This window comes from Lissotriton helveticus, chromosome 1_2 (assembly GCF_964261635.1).
Source record: "Lissotriton helveticus chromosome 1_2, aLisHel1.1, whole genome shotgun sequence".
NCBI classification, from domain to species: Eukaryota; Metazoa; Chordata; class Amphibia; order Caudata; family Salamandridae; genus Lissotriton; species Lissotriton helveticus.
Genome location: NC_136058.1, coordinates 181,753,792 through 181,768,849, shown reverse-complemented (window position 1 = coordinate 181,768,849; position 15,058 = coordinate 181,753,792). Strand labels below are relative to the sequence as shown.

Below are 15,058 nucleotides of genomic sequence, written 5' to 3'. Positions count from 1 at the left end.
CAACCTGCCGGAATCGGATCAGGTCGCGCGCATGAACACGCGCTCCGATTCCGGCAGGCTCTTCACAACACATGCACAACACACATACCGCCCACCCCCCCGCCGCACATACACACACATACAGCCGCCCCCCCCGCCGAGCATACACACACGCACACACAGAACCCCCAGCGCTTACACACACACATCTCCTACCTCATCTCAGCGTGTCTTCTCGCTCCCTTGCCACCGCTCCTCTGGTCCGCACGCCGGCTCCTCTTTGGTGCAGTTCCGTGCTTGTTCTAATTATCCGCGGGGTGGGGAGCGGAGCGGGGGGAGTTGCGGTTCAGGGTTCTCTCATCGTCGGGGCCCGCAGCGGCAGCAGCTTTAGGACTGGCTTTCCTCGGAGTCTGTGTAGGGCGGGACTCCGCCGCCAGGCCCCGCCCCCGGTGCAGCGCCCGCCCGGGGAAGAGGATGAACAACAGACTCCAGAGTGGGCGGACCAGCAAATAGCGGACCACGAGGGCTGGGGACACCCGCAGGCTGACAGCTGCTTCACCACACCCGCGGCCAAAACAAGGAGCCGACCTCTGGTGGACCCCAGAGAGGAGACCGCAGCCACCGGAGGTGCGGTGATCTCGACTTCCGGTTCCGGCCGCGGAGGAGCAGGAGCTCCGGAGCTCCCCCGCGGCTGCCCTACCTAATTGCAGATCCCGATCTCTAATCTGGGACCGCGGCACTGCATACTGCGTCGGAACACCCGGTGCCTGCATTGAGATGGGAGCGGGATGCGGGCGAGGGCGCTAAGCAGAGGGGCAGAGCAACAGGCGGGGGTCTGCCTCTGCTCCAGGTCCACGCTCTGCTCCGGCACGGCTCCTGGCCACTGGAGAGCATTCTCCTCGACACCGATGCTCCCTACCTGAACCAGAGAGTGTGGGGCACTTGCAGAGCTGCTCCGATCGTTGCTGGTGCCGTGGGAGCGGTGAAAATCTGCAGTGCGGGGGAGAAGGCTGCGGCGTACAAAATGGCGGTCGCAACCTTGCCGAGAGCGCCGACAGCTGCTATCCCAAACAGGAGGTACGGTTGAAGGTCGCAGCACAGAGGCTGACACAAGCTTTACAAAACCCAGGTGCTTCATTAGCGGCATTTCACTGGAGGCAGTACTCATAACGATATTCCTTCCCGTGCATGCCTGACCTTAAAATGGCGGCTGGCGGTGACCTGCAATTGGCGATCGGCTCTCCCTATTGAGCTTCTGAACCCAACTCTCACTGCCCTCACACACCAAAAGCTGCCCCTGATCTTAAGAATTGCTGGATTCCTCCACTTGGAGCGCTGAGGCTGTCGACATCACCAGACTGCCCCGGGGTCATGCAAGACTGATCCGGATTTCCACGGACCTGCTCATGGGGGTGTGCGCGCGCCAGCCTACCACACAGCGTGCTGAGGAATACCACATGCCTGCACCATGACTGTGGTAGGGAATATCGAAGCCTTGCAGGACAATGTTTCATACCAACCGTCTCTGTCTACAAGCAGTCATCAGGCCGAACAGGGCTCTTTCATTTTGGCCAGGGGCACTCTTATAAGATGCATCAGAGTGTCGGATGACCTTAACTACTCACCCTGGTACGGGAAACATTTGAGGCACTGTATTGGTGGACCACAGACTCTCATGGACCTCCTCACTTTTCCTGCCCGCCATTTTGCTGCTGCTCTCGGCCGTTTTTCTCTTGTCCCCGGCTTGTCTTCTTGCCCATTCCTTTGTCTTTTACCCTTTTCCCTCGTTTCCCCCTTGATGTTCCTAAAATGTTTCCTCCCTTTTATGCATTGCCTTCTCTCCCTACCCTTGATTCCCTCCCACCCTACCTTGGTGTTGTGACTTCGTCCCCCCTACAACCCCACTTAAGGGAACTCTGCCTGAGGATCTCTACTATGTGTTCTTATATTTGTTTATAGGGATAACTCTTATCACTAGTATTTGCAGTAGATCTTTGTACCATCTACCGTTCCTATGTGACCCTTGAGTATATCCAGTCATATCCCTTCCCTATGTATATAGAGATAACTCTAATCACTAGTATATGCAGTAGACCGGTGTGCTCTCTTCCATTTCTATGTGACTCTTAGAGTATATCCATGTGTATCCCTTCCCTATGTATATAGAGATAACTCTAATCACTAGTATATGCAGTAGACCGCTGTGCTCTCTTCCATTTCTATGTGACTCCTAGAGTATATCCATGTCTATCCCTTCCCTATGTATATAGAGTAATCACTAGTATGTGCAGTAGACCTTTATACCATCTTAGAGTATATCAACGTGTATCGCCTCCTTGTGTGACTTTACATCTTGTACATTTGCAATTTTTTTCCATGTGTATCTTTTTTGTAACGCATGTAATCCTAAGTCCTTATGTTTCTCAACTGGTGCTTATGTAAAGCGCTCTGACACCTTCGGGTAAAGTTCGCGCTATAGAAAATCGCATAAATAAATAAATCAGCTGCCCAGAGACTGCTAGGTGAGGCTTAGCGACCACCCCTCCGACACTGCGATTTGAAACTAATGCTGTGTGTTTTGGGTTCGTGTTCCCTCGGGCTCTCTGCTGTGCGTGGAAGTTGCTTTGCTATGGCCCGCCCCGCCACCACTGGTTTTGTTTTAGTCAGTGCACGCGCATCACTTGATTAAAGGCAGCAGTTGCTCCCTGGCATGAGCCGGTTGCTCTGGGAAATGTTTCAACCACCCGTGACGCCGAGTTAGTGGGTGCAAGTTGTCAAGACAGCGAGCCGGGCTACTTGGGGACACGGAGAGAGTTCTTTGGACTGTGGATTCTAACGTAAGGTAAGGTAAGCCCGGACCGGCACAGTGCGGTCAGAGCGGGCACTAATATACCGGGAGTGACCGGGCAGAGTACCAAAGGAGCGGGCCGGGCAGAGCTGGCGATAGTACACCAGGACTGGTGATGACAGTCTGTCTGACTACTTTGAAAACAGAAAGCCAAAGAACGGCGACTCTGGTGTCCCCCAATTGGCAGAGAAGTTCGTGGCTGCAGGGGAATGAAGAAGTGCAGAGGGAGGGGTGTCTGGGCCATTGTCAGGAGTTGGGTAAGCTGCAGTGGGCCCTGGTTCGAGCTCCCTGTCCCTAAGGTGTGCACAGAAACCGCAGTAGCTTCTGAGGTAATGGTTCATTACTGAAAAAACAAATACTGCCTCTTATGTGTGAAGGCACGCTGCATTAAGCCCCAGTGAAGACATTGTTAAGGCATTGTCATTTACACCACAACATCACTCGGGGACACGACACACTTCACCTTTCCACCGACTCAATTGCAATAACTTTTATTTAAGTATTAATTATTAAAAATATTAACAGCTATTATTATTGTTAATATCAATAAATCTAAGTCACGTAAGTACAACACATATTACATTACAAATGCTATAGGTGTCACATTTGCAAAAGGTATAACTATTGGGATTGTCATACACAATGCCAATAACTCAAACTTCAATGCTGCGAGACCTATTGCATTGTAAATGTTTGTCTTTTGTAACTGATGAACAGAAAAGCTTTTGGAAAATGATTATACCCAGGGGCATTGTGTGTTGTCAACCCCCTATTTGCTGTTGATTTCTCAGTATGATCAAAGGGTGCCTGAAAATGAAGAGCAGGCTTAGACACAGTAAATCCTTTAAATGTATTTTTATAAATATTGTGTTTTTTCCTTTTAGGTATCTCACTTTGTGAATTAAATTATATATGTTGATTATTTGGATATAAATGCTGAAATATAAAATTCACATTTGTTTGCCATTATTCATTGTAACGTGATAATGAAGTCTGCTTGAATATATTCATACTATTTTGTATGAATCAAATTCTCTTGTTCTCATGACGCACTTTGTACCAGTGACTCGAAACAGAAGCCTCATAGAACCGTATCAGCTTCCTTTACTAAAGATTAATGGTCGGCCTGTTTAGCCTTCGCTCAGTGGGCTTATCTGCCTGACAGATGAAGCAGACGAGAAGAGCAGACACTGCTATTTCACTGAACATCACTTCTATTGTTCAGGAGAGGTTTTCAGGTTTGAACCATCTTTGAAACTTGAATTAGGCCCTTTTTTGGTGCTAAGGTTAGTTAAGTTAACCAAAGAGACAAGGGTGCGTTGGAGATATTTATATAAAGAGAGCTTTTGTGATTTCACAAATACATTACAGTATTATTTGCACTCCATACTTTTGGTAAATTTCACTGCCACTATTTTTCTCATTTTTAATAATAGTTACTATTTGCATTGCATGCGTTAGGTTTTTTTTGTTTTATGTTTGAAAAGCTTTATTAATATGTAACAAGATATAAATATACCAGTAATACACAGAAGGTAGAAACAAAGCAAATAAATAGGCTAATATGAGTAGAAGGAAAATAAAAGCATTTTCAAGATTTTACGTAGAAGGGAAAAGTGGGAAGGGGGAAGAAGAGGAAGGAGGGAAGGGAAAGCAAAGGGTATTCATCTCATATTAAAGAGGCATCCAGGAGTAGGCACAGAAATGCATACAAGATACATATCATATATAAGTCAAAAGTAATAAATCAAGAATATCTAGGTTACATGGCAAATCAAAGAATAAAATGCAAAAATGAGAGACAAAAAATCTTCAAGGCGGTTTAAAATTCTCAGAAGTAAGGTTAGAAACATTCTTCAGTACAAGTCGATCTAAGTAGGAAGTGAGAGGCATCCAAAACACATCTGTTAAATCGCGGTGTGCATGCGGAAGCAAAAGCTACATCCAATCTATGAAATTGACAAAGAGTGTTCCACCAATGCTGTATGGATAATTTTGTAAGTGTCTTCCAATTTATGGAAATGTGTTGAAAAGCAAGAGCAAGCATGAGGTCAAAAAGATCACGAGTGTGTGGGGGAAGGTCAATTAAATCAGAAAGACTGCCTGCAAAGAATAGTGGGATAGAATAAGGAGTGGAGAGAGTAAGAATACTAGAAATGTATGACCAAACTTTCTCCCAAAAGGCAGAAACCAAAGGACAGAGGAAAAGAAGGTGAAGGAGATCAGCATTGGGAGAAGCACAAGACCAGCAATTAGTATTAGGAGAAGAGGAGAAACCGGGGAAAGAAACAGTCTGTGATAGAGAAAAAACAAGTTTGAGTGAGGGATGCCGAGCGAGAGATTTTTAAGGACCTGGTCCATAGTTTATCCCAAAAGGTCGTAGGCCAAGCACATTCTAAATCCAGTTCCCAAGCCAGTTCCACCTTAGTTTTATTACGGTGTGGGTCCAGGGCTAGGAAGAATTTATATATAGGAGAGGCTTTAGGTAAAGCATTGAGTATTACAAGAAGATAATTCGGGAATTCAGCTGAAGGAGAAGAGGGAAGAGAATAGTAAGTCAGTGATAATAGCCATGAGAATAGTAAACTGACGAAGAAAAGAACGAGGACAATGGAATAAGGATTAGAATTGAGGAAAGGAGCAAGAAGAAAGACCGTTAAAGAGATGATTAACCCAGATAATACCTTTTGACCTCCATGACTTCCAAAAGATAGGTCTATTGTTGAGAAGAATAAGCGAGTTATGCCAGAGAGGGATTGTAGGAAAGATTCAATGGAATTGACAACAGGAGATACCAGAGGTTTCAATAAGGAGCAAGTGTGTTTAAACAAAGGAAGGGAAGTTAGAGCAATTTTGGCAGCGAAACGGATGAATTCATCAAAAGAATGAGGTAGCAATAAGGTTTGCTCGATAAGGAGCCATAGAGGAGTAAAGACGGAGGAGTCCGCCTTGAGCCATTGGGTGGCTTGGCGGAGGGAAAAAGATTTATGATAGACGAAAATTAGGAAAATTAACGCCACCAGTAGACTTAGAGTTGCGAAGAGATGATAAAGCTATTCTGGATTTTTTACCCTTCCACAGAAAAGCTGACAGATGTGAATCAATACGCTTAAAATAAATAGCGGGAATATGAACGGGAAGCACGGAAAGAATATAAATTAAGATTGGGGAGATAATCATTTTAATTGAATCCAAACGACCCCACCAAGAAAGAAAAAGAGGATTCCGAGAAGAAGTTAGTTTATCAATGCGAGATAAGGCTGCAGATAGATTCAATTTGATGGAAGAAGTAATAGGGTTGGAAACCTAAATGCCTAAGTATTTAATTTTTGTTCTATTCCACGCAAAAACAGTAGCAGAAAAAGAGTGAGGGAGAAAAAAATTTGTAAGAGGGAGAATTTCAGTCTTATCTGAGTTAATTTTATAACCAGAAACCACTGTAAAGGATTCAAATTCAGACATTAAAGGAGGAATAGAGATTTCAGGAGAGGAGATGAATAGAAGAATGTCATACGCATACGCAGAGAGTTTAAGTTGATGAGTGCCATAAGGAAATCCAGTAATGGAGTCATTGTTACGAATAGAGGTTAACAAGGGTTCAAGAGCTAAGACGAAAAGAAGAGGAGATGGAGGACAACCTTGGCGAACACCACGTCGAAGAGGAAAATAAGAGGAAATGCAACCATTAACTAAGACGGACACTTTTGGAGCAGAATAAAGCAATGAAACAAGAGATCTGAAATTGGGACCAAAACCATGCCAATGTAATGATGCGAACAAAAAAGACCAGTATACTCTATCAAAGGCTTTTTCTGCATCTACTGAAATAGCAGCCAGAGAGGAGGAAAGTGAAGGAGATTTATTTAATACATTAAGAAAAAGACGAGAATTGTCAGAAGTTAACCTCCTTTTAACAAAACCACACTGCTCTTTACCGATAAGATGGGGCATAAGGGGATCTAAACGTAATGCAAGCATCTTAGCAAAAAGCTTATAATCAACATTAACAAGGGAAATTGGGTGATAATTTTTACAATATTGAGGATCACAACCGTCTTTGGGGATAAGGCAAATAGTGGCTTCCTGGAATGTACCTTCTGTTTTGCCGTTGGACAAAAATGAGTGAAAGAGTGTTAAAAGTTCAGGAAGCAGCAAATCAGAGAAATGTAGGTAAAACTCAACAGAGAATCCATCAGGACCAGGCGATTTCCCTTTAGTGAGAGCGGTTAAAGCAGAAGAAAGCTCTTTAAGCGAGAGGTCTTTTTCATGATCGAGGAAGTTAAGATGTGAATTAGAAGGAGAGGGAAGCTTGTCGAGATAAGCTTGAATAAGAGATAAGTTTCACTATCGATGTCCCAAAGTCACACCTGACTCATTCCCAGAAGCTCCTTTTCATCAGAGCAGTTCTGGATACAGCGCAGTTTCCGGCTTATACTCCCGAACAGCGAGTCTGGGATATTCGGGCTATGATACCGATGTTTCAGCTTCTATCCCAGATTTCGGTGAGATTGACCCTGAAGCTGCTGGGCCTCATGGTCCTGCATCCTGCCAGTGGATCAGGCCAGGTGGCATATGCAGGCTCTGTAGTGGGACCTGAAGTTCCAGTCGGCGCAGCATCAGGGGAATCTTTCTGATGTCGTTCGGATAGCGGAGGGGATTGCACGTCGATTGCAGTGTTGGCTCACAAACCAAGATTGGGTCAGCGGCAGATCCCTCTCCCTTCCCCAACCAGAGCTTACAGTGATGACTGATGTGTAACTTCTGGGATGGGGCGCCCTCCTGGGAGAGGCAGAGATCAGAGGTCTCTGGTGGAGTCCGGTCTCCACATCAACCGTTTAGAGCTCCAGGCGATTCGTCTGGCACTGAAGGCATTCTTTCCTTCTGTCGAAGGAAGGGTAGTGCAGGTGTTCATGGACAACACCACCGCCATGTGGTACTGCAACAAACAGGGCGGGGTGGGGTTGTGGACCCCATGTCAAGAGACTCTTCGCCTTTGAACATGGCTGGAGCATCAGGGCATATCCCTGGTGGTTCAACACCTGGCATGTTCTCTAAGTGCCAGGGCAGACAAAATCAGCCATCGGTGCATGATGGATCAAGAATGGCGTCTTCACTCGGAGGTGTTGCACTGGTTAGAGCTGTTCGCCACGAAGAGGACGCGCAGTGTCAGCACTTTTGCTCTTTCCAAGACGGCACCCGCTCGGCGCGGCTTTTCGTCTTCAGTGGACTTGCAGCCTCTTGTATGCCTTTCCGCCTGTACTACTTCTGCCCAGAATGCTGAAGAAGATCAAGCGCGAACGGGCCCAAGTCATTATTGTTCTCCGAACTGGGCACGAAGAGTCTGGTACCCCGAGATCTTGAGCACGGCCATCGATCCTCCGATCAGACTACCTCTTCGGGAGGATCTTCTGTCGCAGCAGCAGGGAATGGTCCTCCACCTGAACCTGTCCAGCCTCCACCTCCTTGCTTGGAGATTGAGCGGCAGCAGTTGACCGCTTTTGAACTTCCTCCAGAAGTTTGTAATGTCATTTTGAAGCCAGGCCTCCCTCTACGAAGTCGGTATATGCCTGTAGATGGAACACGTTTGTGGCATTGTGCAAGCACACGCTGTGGATCCCCTTTCTTCCTCCCTTTTGGAGGTATTCTTGTTCCAGTGGGACTTGAATCTTGTTTTGACGTATCTCATGTGTGCTCCCTTCGAGCCTCTTCATAACTGCCCTATCGGACTGCCTTCCTTGTCCCCATCACCTCTGCTCGCAGAGTGAGTGAGCTTCAAGCTCTATCCTCCAAACCTCCTTCCCTGGCTGTTCATCCAGACAAAGTGGTCCTTCGCACAAGGCCCTCGTTTCTTCCCAAAATGGTTACCTCTTTCCATAAGGGACAGACCATGACTTTGCCCACCTTCTTCCCACCTCCGCACCCTTCCAAGGAGGAGGAGAGACTCCACCGTCTGGACCCAACATGTGCGCTGTCTTTCTATCTCGATCAACTCTTTGTTGGCTATGTGGGTGCCAAGAAAGGTCAGCCTGTGCAAAAACGTGCCTTCTCGGTGGGTTGTTCTATGCATTAAAATCTGCTGTTCCCTAGCAAAAAAGGAAGCTCCAGTGGGACTGCTTGCCCACTCCACCAGGGCTACGGCAGCTACTACTGCCTTGGGACGTGGAGTTCCCCTCATTGACATCTGTCAGGTGGTCACGTGGGCATCACTGCACACGTTAACTAAACATTATTGCCAAGTCCAGGGAAACAGCTGTTTTGAGTGTTCTCCAGGATTTTCTGGTGTGAGCTTAGTTTGCAGACCCACCTCCGGGGTTGGTATTGCTGGGGTATCTATTCTAAGGTAAGGAATCTACAACTAATAGTCTCTTTCAGATGAACAAGTTACATACCTACGTTAACGATGTATCTATAAGAGACATATGTTAGTTATAGATTCCTTACCGCCACCCATCCTCCCCGTTCTGCGAACTGACTTCCAGGGATAAGGACTTCCTTCCAGGGCCCTAGTTATGTCCACCAGTGGTCAGTGTCTTGCATTGCTTTGCACTTTTGGCGTGGAAATTCGTGTCAGAACTGACATCAGTGCACAGGGGCAGTGTATAAGTAGACATCGCAGCGTCATCCCCGCGACCACAACACCAACGACGGAGTCGACCGACACCACCAACTTTTCCAGAAAGTGATCATTGTCAGAGAAAAGACAAACCACTCTTTGGGAGGTATGCACAAGTCTATTGTGCAAAAGAAGCAACATGCTCAATTCTGTCATTACACAAAGGAGCAGCATCTAGTGCTAACCGCTTCCCAACTTGCGTAAGTTTTATAATTTCTTCATCCATTGAATGAGGATACATCTGACCGAAACTGAAACTCTAACAAGTGCACCAGTTCTCAATACAAGAGTGTGAAAGGACCTTGAAAAGAGATGCAAGAAATGTAAATTTGTAGTTGGTGAGCTAGTCATTTATGAATGCTCTCTTTCCAGGTATGAAAATGAGGCTGTATACATCAATGTGAGAGTACAGAGCAAGCTAAGTATAACATAGATTCCATGGTACAATACAAAAAGCACATTGGCAGTAGAAAAATGAAAATGACATCAGCTATTACAACTATTTCAATTCAACTACCCCACCCTTTTGTACTTATCAGGGCAACATCCACTGCTGATTTAGGGTCAATAATCTATTAGTTAAGATGTTATCAGGGTATTTATGAGCATCACAATCAGAGGATCTACTAGTGCTTGATTCTTCTTCAGGAATGATCAGTGGGAAGGAAAGGGCAGAGCCTCTAATAGTGGTGAGGTGAATAGTACAAATGCAATTACGTTTGAGCAAACAGCTAAGAACTAAAAGAATGAGAACAGCCAATATGGTCTTAAGAATCTGTATTCACCATCCTACAAAATCACTTTTCAGCCAGGAACATATGCTACTCCCATCAGACCGGACTCCTACTTGTTTTTATGTTGTTCTTGAGCACTGGGTCTAATTGGAGATCTCTACTATGGATGCTATGGTAAGCATTAGGAAATTTAAGATTCAACTAACACAAAGGCACACAAACCACCCTTTTCAGTCAGAACACAATCCATAGCCTTTCTGTTTTGCAATATGACCATTCTCTGGATTTCTAGTTGATCTGAAATAAACCCCAAAGCAAGATAAGTGATATGTCTTAGCAACTGCTTCAATTTCCAAGAGGAATGATCTATGTCACTACATAGGAGACATAAGGAAAAATAGGTGGGCAGTCTTTGAGATGTTTCAAGACTGCCTTATCCAATGAGGAATTTTGTTGGAAGAGCGCCACGTAGCAGGGACAATGTGGGCTGGGTAAAAAGAGCCAAACCAATCAGTGAGAAACAAATCATAAGCCCTATTGCTGCATATGAATTAGATACCACTTTGTCCTTCCAATTTTCTCCAGACGTACAGTACAACAGACGACAGTTTGGAAAATAATGGAAACTGTGACCGTGAATTTGGACATGGTTGTGATGTAGGTAAGACACTCGCTCAGACATCAGAAGATGCTTATTGTGATGCTCCAGACCTTAAACAGAGTAAGCTAGATAAGTGGGCTTCTGAATAATGCTCTGATTGGGATAAAGTAAATCTGCAAGATCAAGGAAAGTAAGTCGGTGACATTGTGAAATTCCTCAGAAAAGAACCCAGAGGTTTGCAATCCAATGCATTGCTCCTTCGACTCAAAAGGTACAGCAATCAGAGGCATATATCCATGTGCATAAGTGGACACAAGAGTCAAAATTCAGTAGGAAGAAAGTTTCAGGTCCTGACGGTATTGTTCCACCAGGCTCAGGAACTGTTCTTAATAGATGGCTATTCAGATAAGTGCCAGCAAATTGTGGTTTACTTCTGAGTGCCAATCACACTTTTTATTCAACGTAGTATCATATTATGCCAAAGACAGCAAGTCTGATGACGAGCATGGCAGGCCAGATCTATGCAGAAACTGGGCTATTGTGGTCAGAGCTGATAGCGATGAGAGAGAGGGACTGCATCCCAAGTCAATGAAGGCTTAACAGACCCAGGAAATCCTCTTAACATCTATGGCAATTGCTGGCTCGATGGAGCAGGTGAGCAAGATGTGTTGGGCAGGACAGTGGTAAGAGACTCAACAGGTGCAGGAGGGTATGAGTCCCAAGGTGTAGTTGCTCTCTTGCAATGACAGTAGTAGTTCCAGACAGGAACTTTGTGTCATTTTAACATCAATGTTTGTAGTTCAGATCAAATGAGGTCCCTTCCATAGGGGCTGCTGGGTGGATCTCTGTTGATAGACCTTTAAGTAGACTCACTCGCCAGTCTGGGGGTTGTGACAGGCTTCATTCGGGTACCTCGGCCAGGCATCATGGACCTGAGGACAGGAACTACTGTGACAGTAAATCAGTTGTCTAGCAGTACTGCAGAAACATATCATTCAGAGGCAATTCAAAAACAGCTGGGGAAAGGGGTGGGCTTGAAGCTGATAGAATGGGACAACCCATGTCTACTTCAAAGGGCTCATCTTGGTTTTGTTGGTACAAAATGGCATGGATTGACCATAGAGTCAAGGGCAGTGCATCGTGCCACTTGAGGTGGATTTCGAAAAATATTTTAGCTTTTCCAGGGAATGTCGGGTGATTGGCACAGTGGAAATATTCCTAATGCCTTACAAACTGTCTACACTACATAAAAATATATCTAGTCAGAGGAGGGAGAAAGAAGCTGAGATCCCTTCGGCTTCCTGGCTAGGGTAGGAGTAGTGTGGCTCACTGGTTAGAGGCGGCAGGCCCGAGAGCAGAAGTCAGCCTGGGACCAGGGTTCAATTCCCGACGCGGCAGGGTCGTGGACCTTGGTCAGCGGACTCGATAATTCTCGCTTCGGTGCTTACTCTAATCAGGGGTTCCACTCGGCAACTCTGGGCATTAGCTTGCCTAATCTCCACAACGGCCCCACCAATTCCGGGGATGCCTGGCTCCACCTTGGGGACTCCCAGCAAGGGACCATCCCACAGGGAAAGACAGGACGGGTTCCCCAGAGTTATACAGCGCCGGGACGCCCCGTTGCTGGGGCAGCTGTGCGCTTTACAAGTATACTACATTTACATTTACATTTTAGGTAATCATAGGGGAATGGATCACTTGTACCTGTATTACAGCCAGGGTCAGATGTGGTGACCGACTTAAAAACCCTCAATCACGTACAGGAGTCGTAGAGCGGTATATCTTGATTATCTGCTTCTTACATAACGTGAAAGCATCATCATTATCGGGTCTTTTTTTTTTTTTACACTATGCTTTCCTCCACCTGGAAGTAGACCAGCTGGTGATTACATTAGTGATCAGTGATAAAACATAGTTAAGTGAGGGGAATTAAGATTGCCTGCAGCTCCATCTCAAAGAAATGTTATTCAGTTGGAGAGAAAGCCAGGTTAAAAAACAGGGAGGTGCACTTATAGAAATGTTACTGTTCTATAGCACCTTGTTGTCCGTGTGGGTGGTCAACATGTTTCAGCCCTTCTTTAGCCCAGGCGGGTTGGGGGCTTTCTTCAGGAGCTGTGCAAATGTGAGATTGATTAGGACCCCAATAAGGGTAGGCAAGTGACTTACCCTTCTTCTTAATCATTACTGGCCATTAGTACCTATAACTTACAGTTCCCAAGTAGGGCTTCCTCGAGGGACCGGAGGTTGCACGATTTGTGCTCGCTCCATCACTGGGTTGTACAACACCCGGCAGTATCTTTAAATGCAGGGGTGGATGAACTCAGCCATTGTTAACTAGCGGAACACAAATGGAAGCTGCACTTACAAGTCGCACAGAGTGTCTCCCAGCAGTAGGGGGGACCCTGACTTAATCTTTTCGCCACCAAAGAGAATGCACAGAGTCCAAATTTTTGCACATTGAAGTTTCCAAGGCAGTTCTCATCCAGGACTTTTTTCTCTTGGATTAAAGCTAGGAATTCCTTTGGGCCATCCCACTGCTGCTTCTCCTGCCCTAAGTTCTTGAAATGCAAACAGAACAGATGATGGACGGAATGCTGAACAAAAAAAAACATTCACCCGCCGTTACAGGTCGGGGTTTAATCCATTCTTTTTTGTTCACCACATTACCCCATTTTGGACCCAGCCATATGCAAATTAGTCTTGACTCTGCTCCCCATGGGACCAGTCCTGCCCGAACTGAATGGCTAGGTACTGCTTGGGCTGGAAACCAGCATCCAGGGAAGGTTTCGGGGAATCACCCCTCACCAGCCAGGCTAGCTTGAATCCAGTGGCACAGTGAGCACAGGACCCACGTCTGGGTATACCCTTCCAACATAGGGCAACAGAAAAAAACAGATAATGGACAGAATGCTGACCAAATCAAACATTTGCTCCCAGTCACATATCTGGGTTTAGTCCATCGTTTCTTTGCTCACCACACCACAACCAAGTTCTGAAAATGATCAGGAACAACCAGGGCCCATGCCACCCTAGTGGCCATGGACTGGGAGGGGAGAGTGTTATCCAGAACTTCTGCCCATGAGCATTAGTCCCTCGATCCCGCTGCCTCTTCAGAAGGACGCCCTGCCATATAAGAGGGCACGGCCTTGCACCTCCACCTCCACACTTAAAGTTGGAGCAGCAGCAGTTGACAAATTGTTATGTTCGAGGCATATGAGCTGCAGATTGTACACTTAGCAATAGATCGCCACCTGGTATTGGGCTCGGATGATTGCAGGTTGTTGTCTTCTTGGAAGAAGTCTTTGTAGTCACGAGATAGGTGACTCCTCCCTTGGATAATACTGCGCATGGTCATCGGCTCCATCCTCAGATTGTTTTTTTCCGCCACTGGGTTCGGATGAAAGTTTTCCGCTCCGGCTAGAAAACACTCTTTTCTGTATTTTCGAAACGTGAAACTTTAGATAAACAGTTTTCGACATCGAATAATCTTTTTGACATCACCAGCTATATCCCGGTGCGTCGACGCGGGCCGTTGGGCCTATCGGCGCCGTACAGCCTACGCCTCATGGACAGAACTCCATTCAAAAGATGCCCGGCATGTCGAGCAAAATTCCCTCATAGCGACCATCACGAGGTTTGCAACCTCTGTCTCTCGCCAGCACACGACGAGTCGACCTGCACAGCCTGTGCCTCCTTCCGATCGAAGAAGACCATTCGGGATCGGAGGGCCCGTCGACACGAGATGAGGAGATCAGCGCCAGCACCTGAGGCCATCTTTGAGGAGGAGATCGTCGAAGAAGACGGCTCCGAGGACGAGAGCCCACTAGAAGATATCTCCGAGGACGAGGCTCCACTCGTCGCCGAGTAAGACTCGCCTGATCTCCAGATCATATCGGGAGCAGAGGACTCGGACGATTCGATTCCATCTTGACAACCCGTGAGTACCTCTGCCCCTGCACAACAGACACTGCCCAATCCAAAGGCAACGGTCGGCACTCCGCCCATGGGGCCCAGTCGAGACCGAAATTTACCCTCTGACACCCCGCCTTCCGACTCGGCTCCGAGGAAAAAGACTTCGCCTTCCGGTGCCTCGTCACCGAAAAGACCACATGTGCCAATTCCACCTCCTCCATTGGCACCGAAACATCCTTCGACACAGAAGGAATCTTCGGCACCGAAGCTTAAATGCCCTTCGGCGCCCAAAGACTCTTCGGCACCCAAACCAAAAGAGGCATTGGTGCCGAACCCAAGAACGGTAACGGACCCGAAAGCCTCGAGTCCGA

The 15,058-nt window shown here is 46.7% G+C and overlaps 1 protein-coding gene across 11 annotated transcripts in view; it reads left to right on the top strand.

The window, feature by feature from the left end:
* OSBPL9 (oxysterol binding protein like 9) overlaps window positions 1-15,058 on the top strand; it is a 1,511,872-nt gene that overhangs the window by 1,272,826 nt on the left and 223,988 nt on the right. The window lies entirely within an intron of this gene.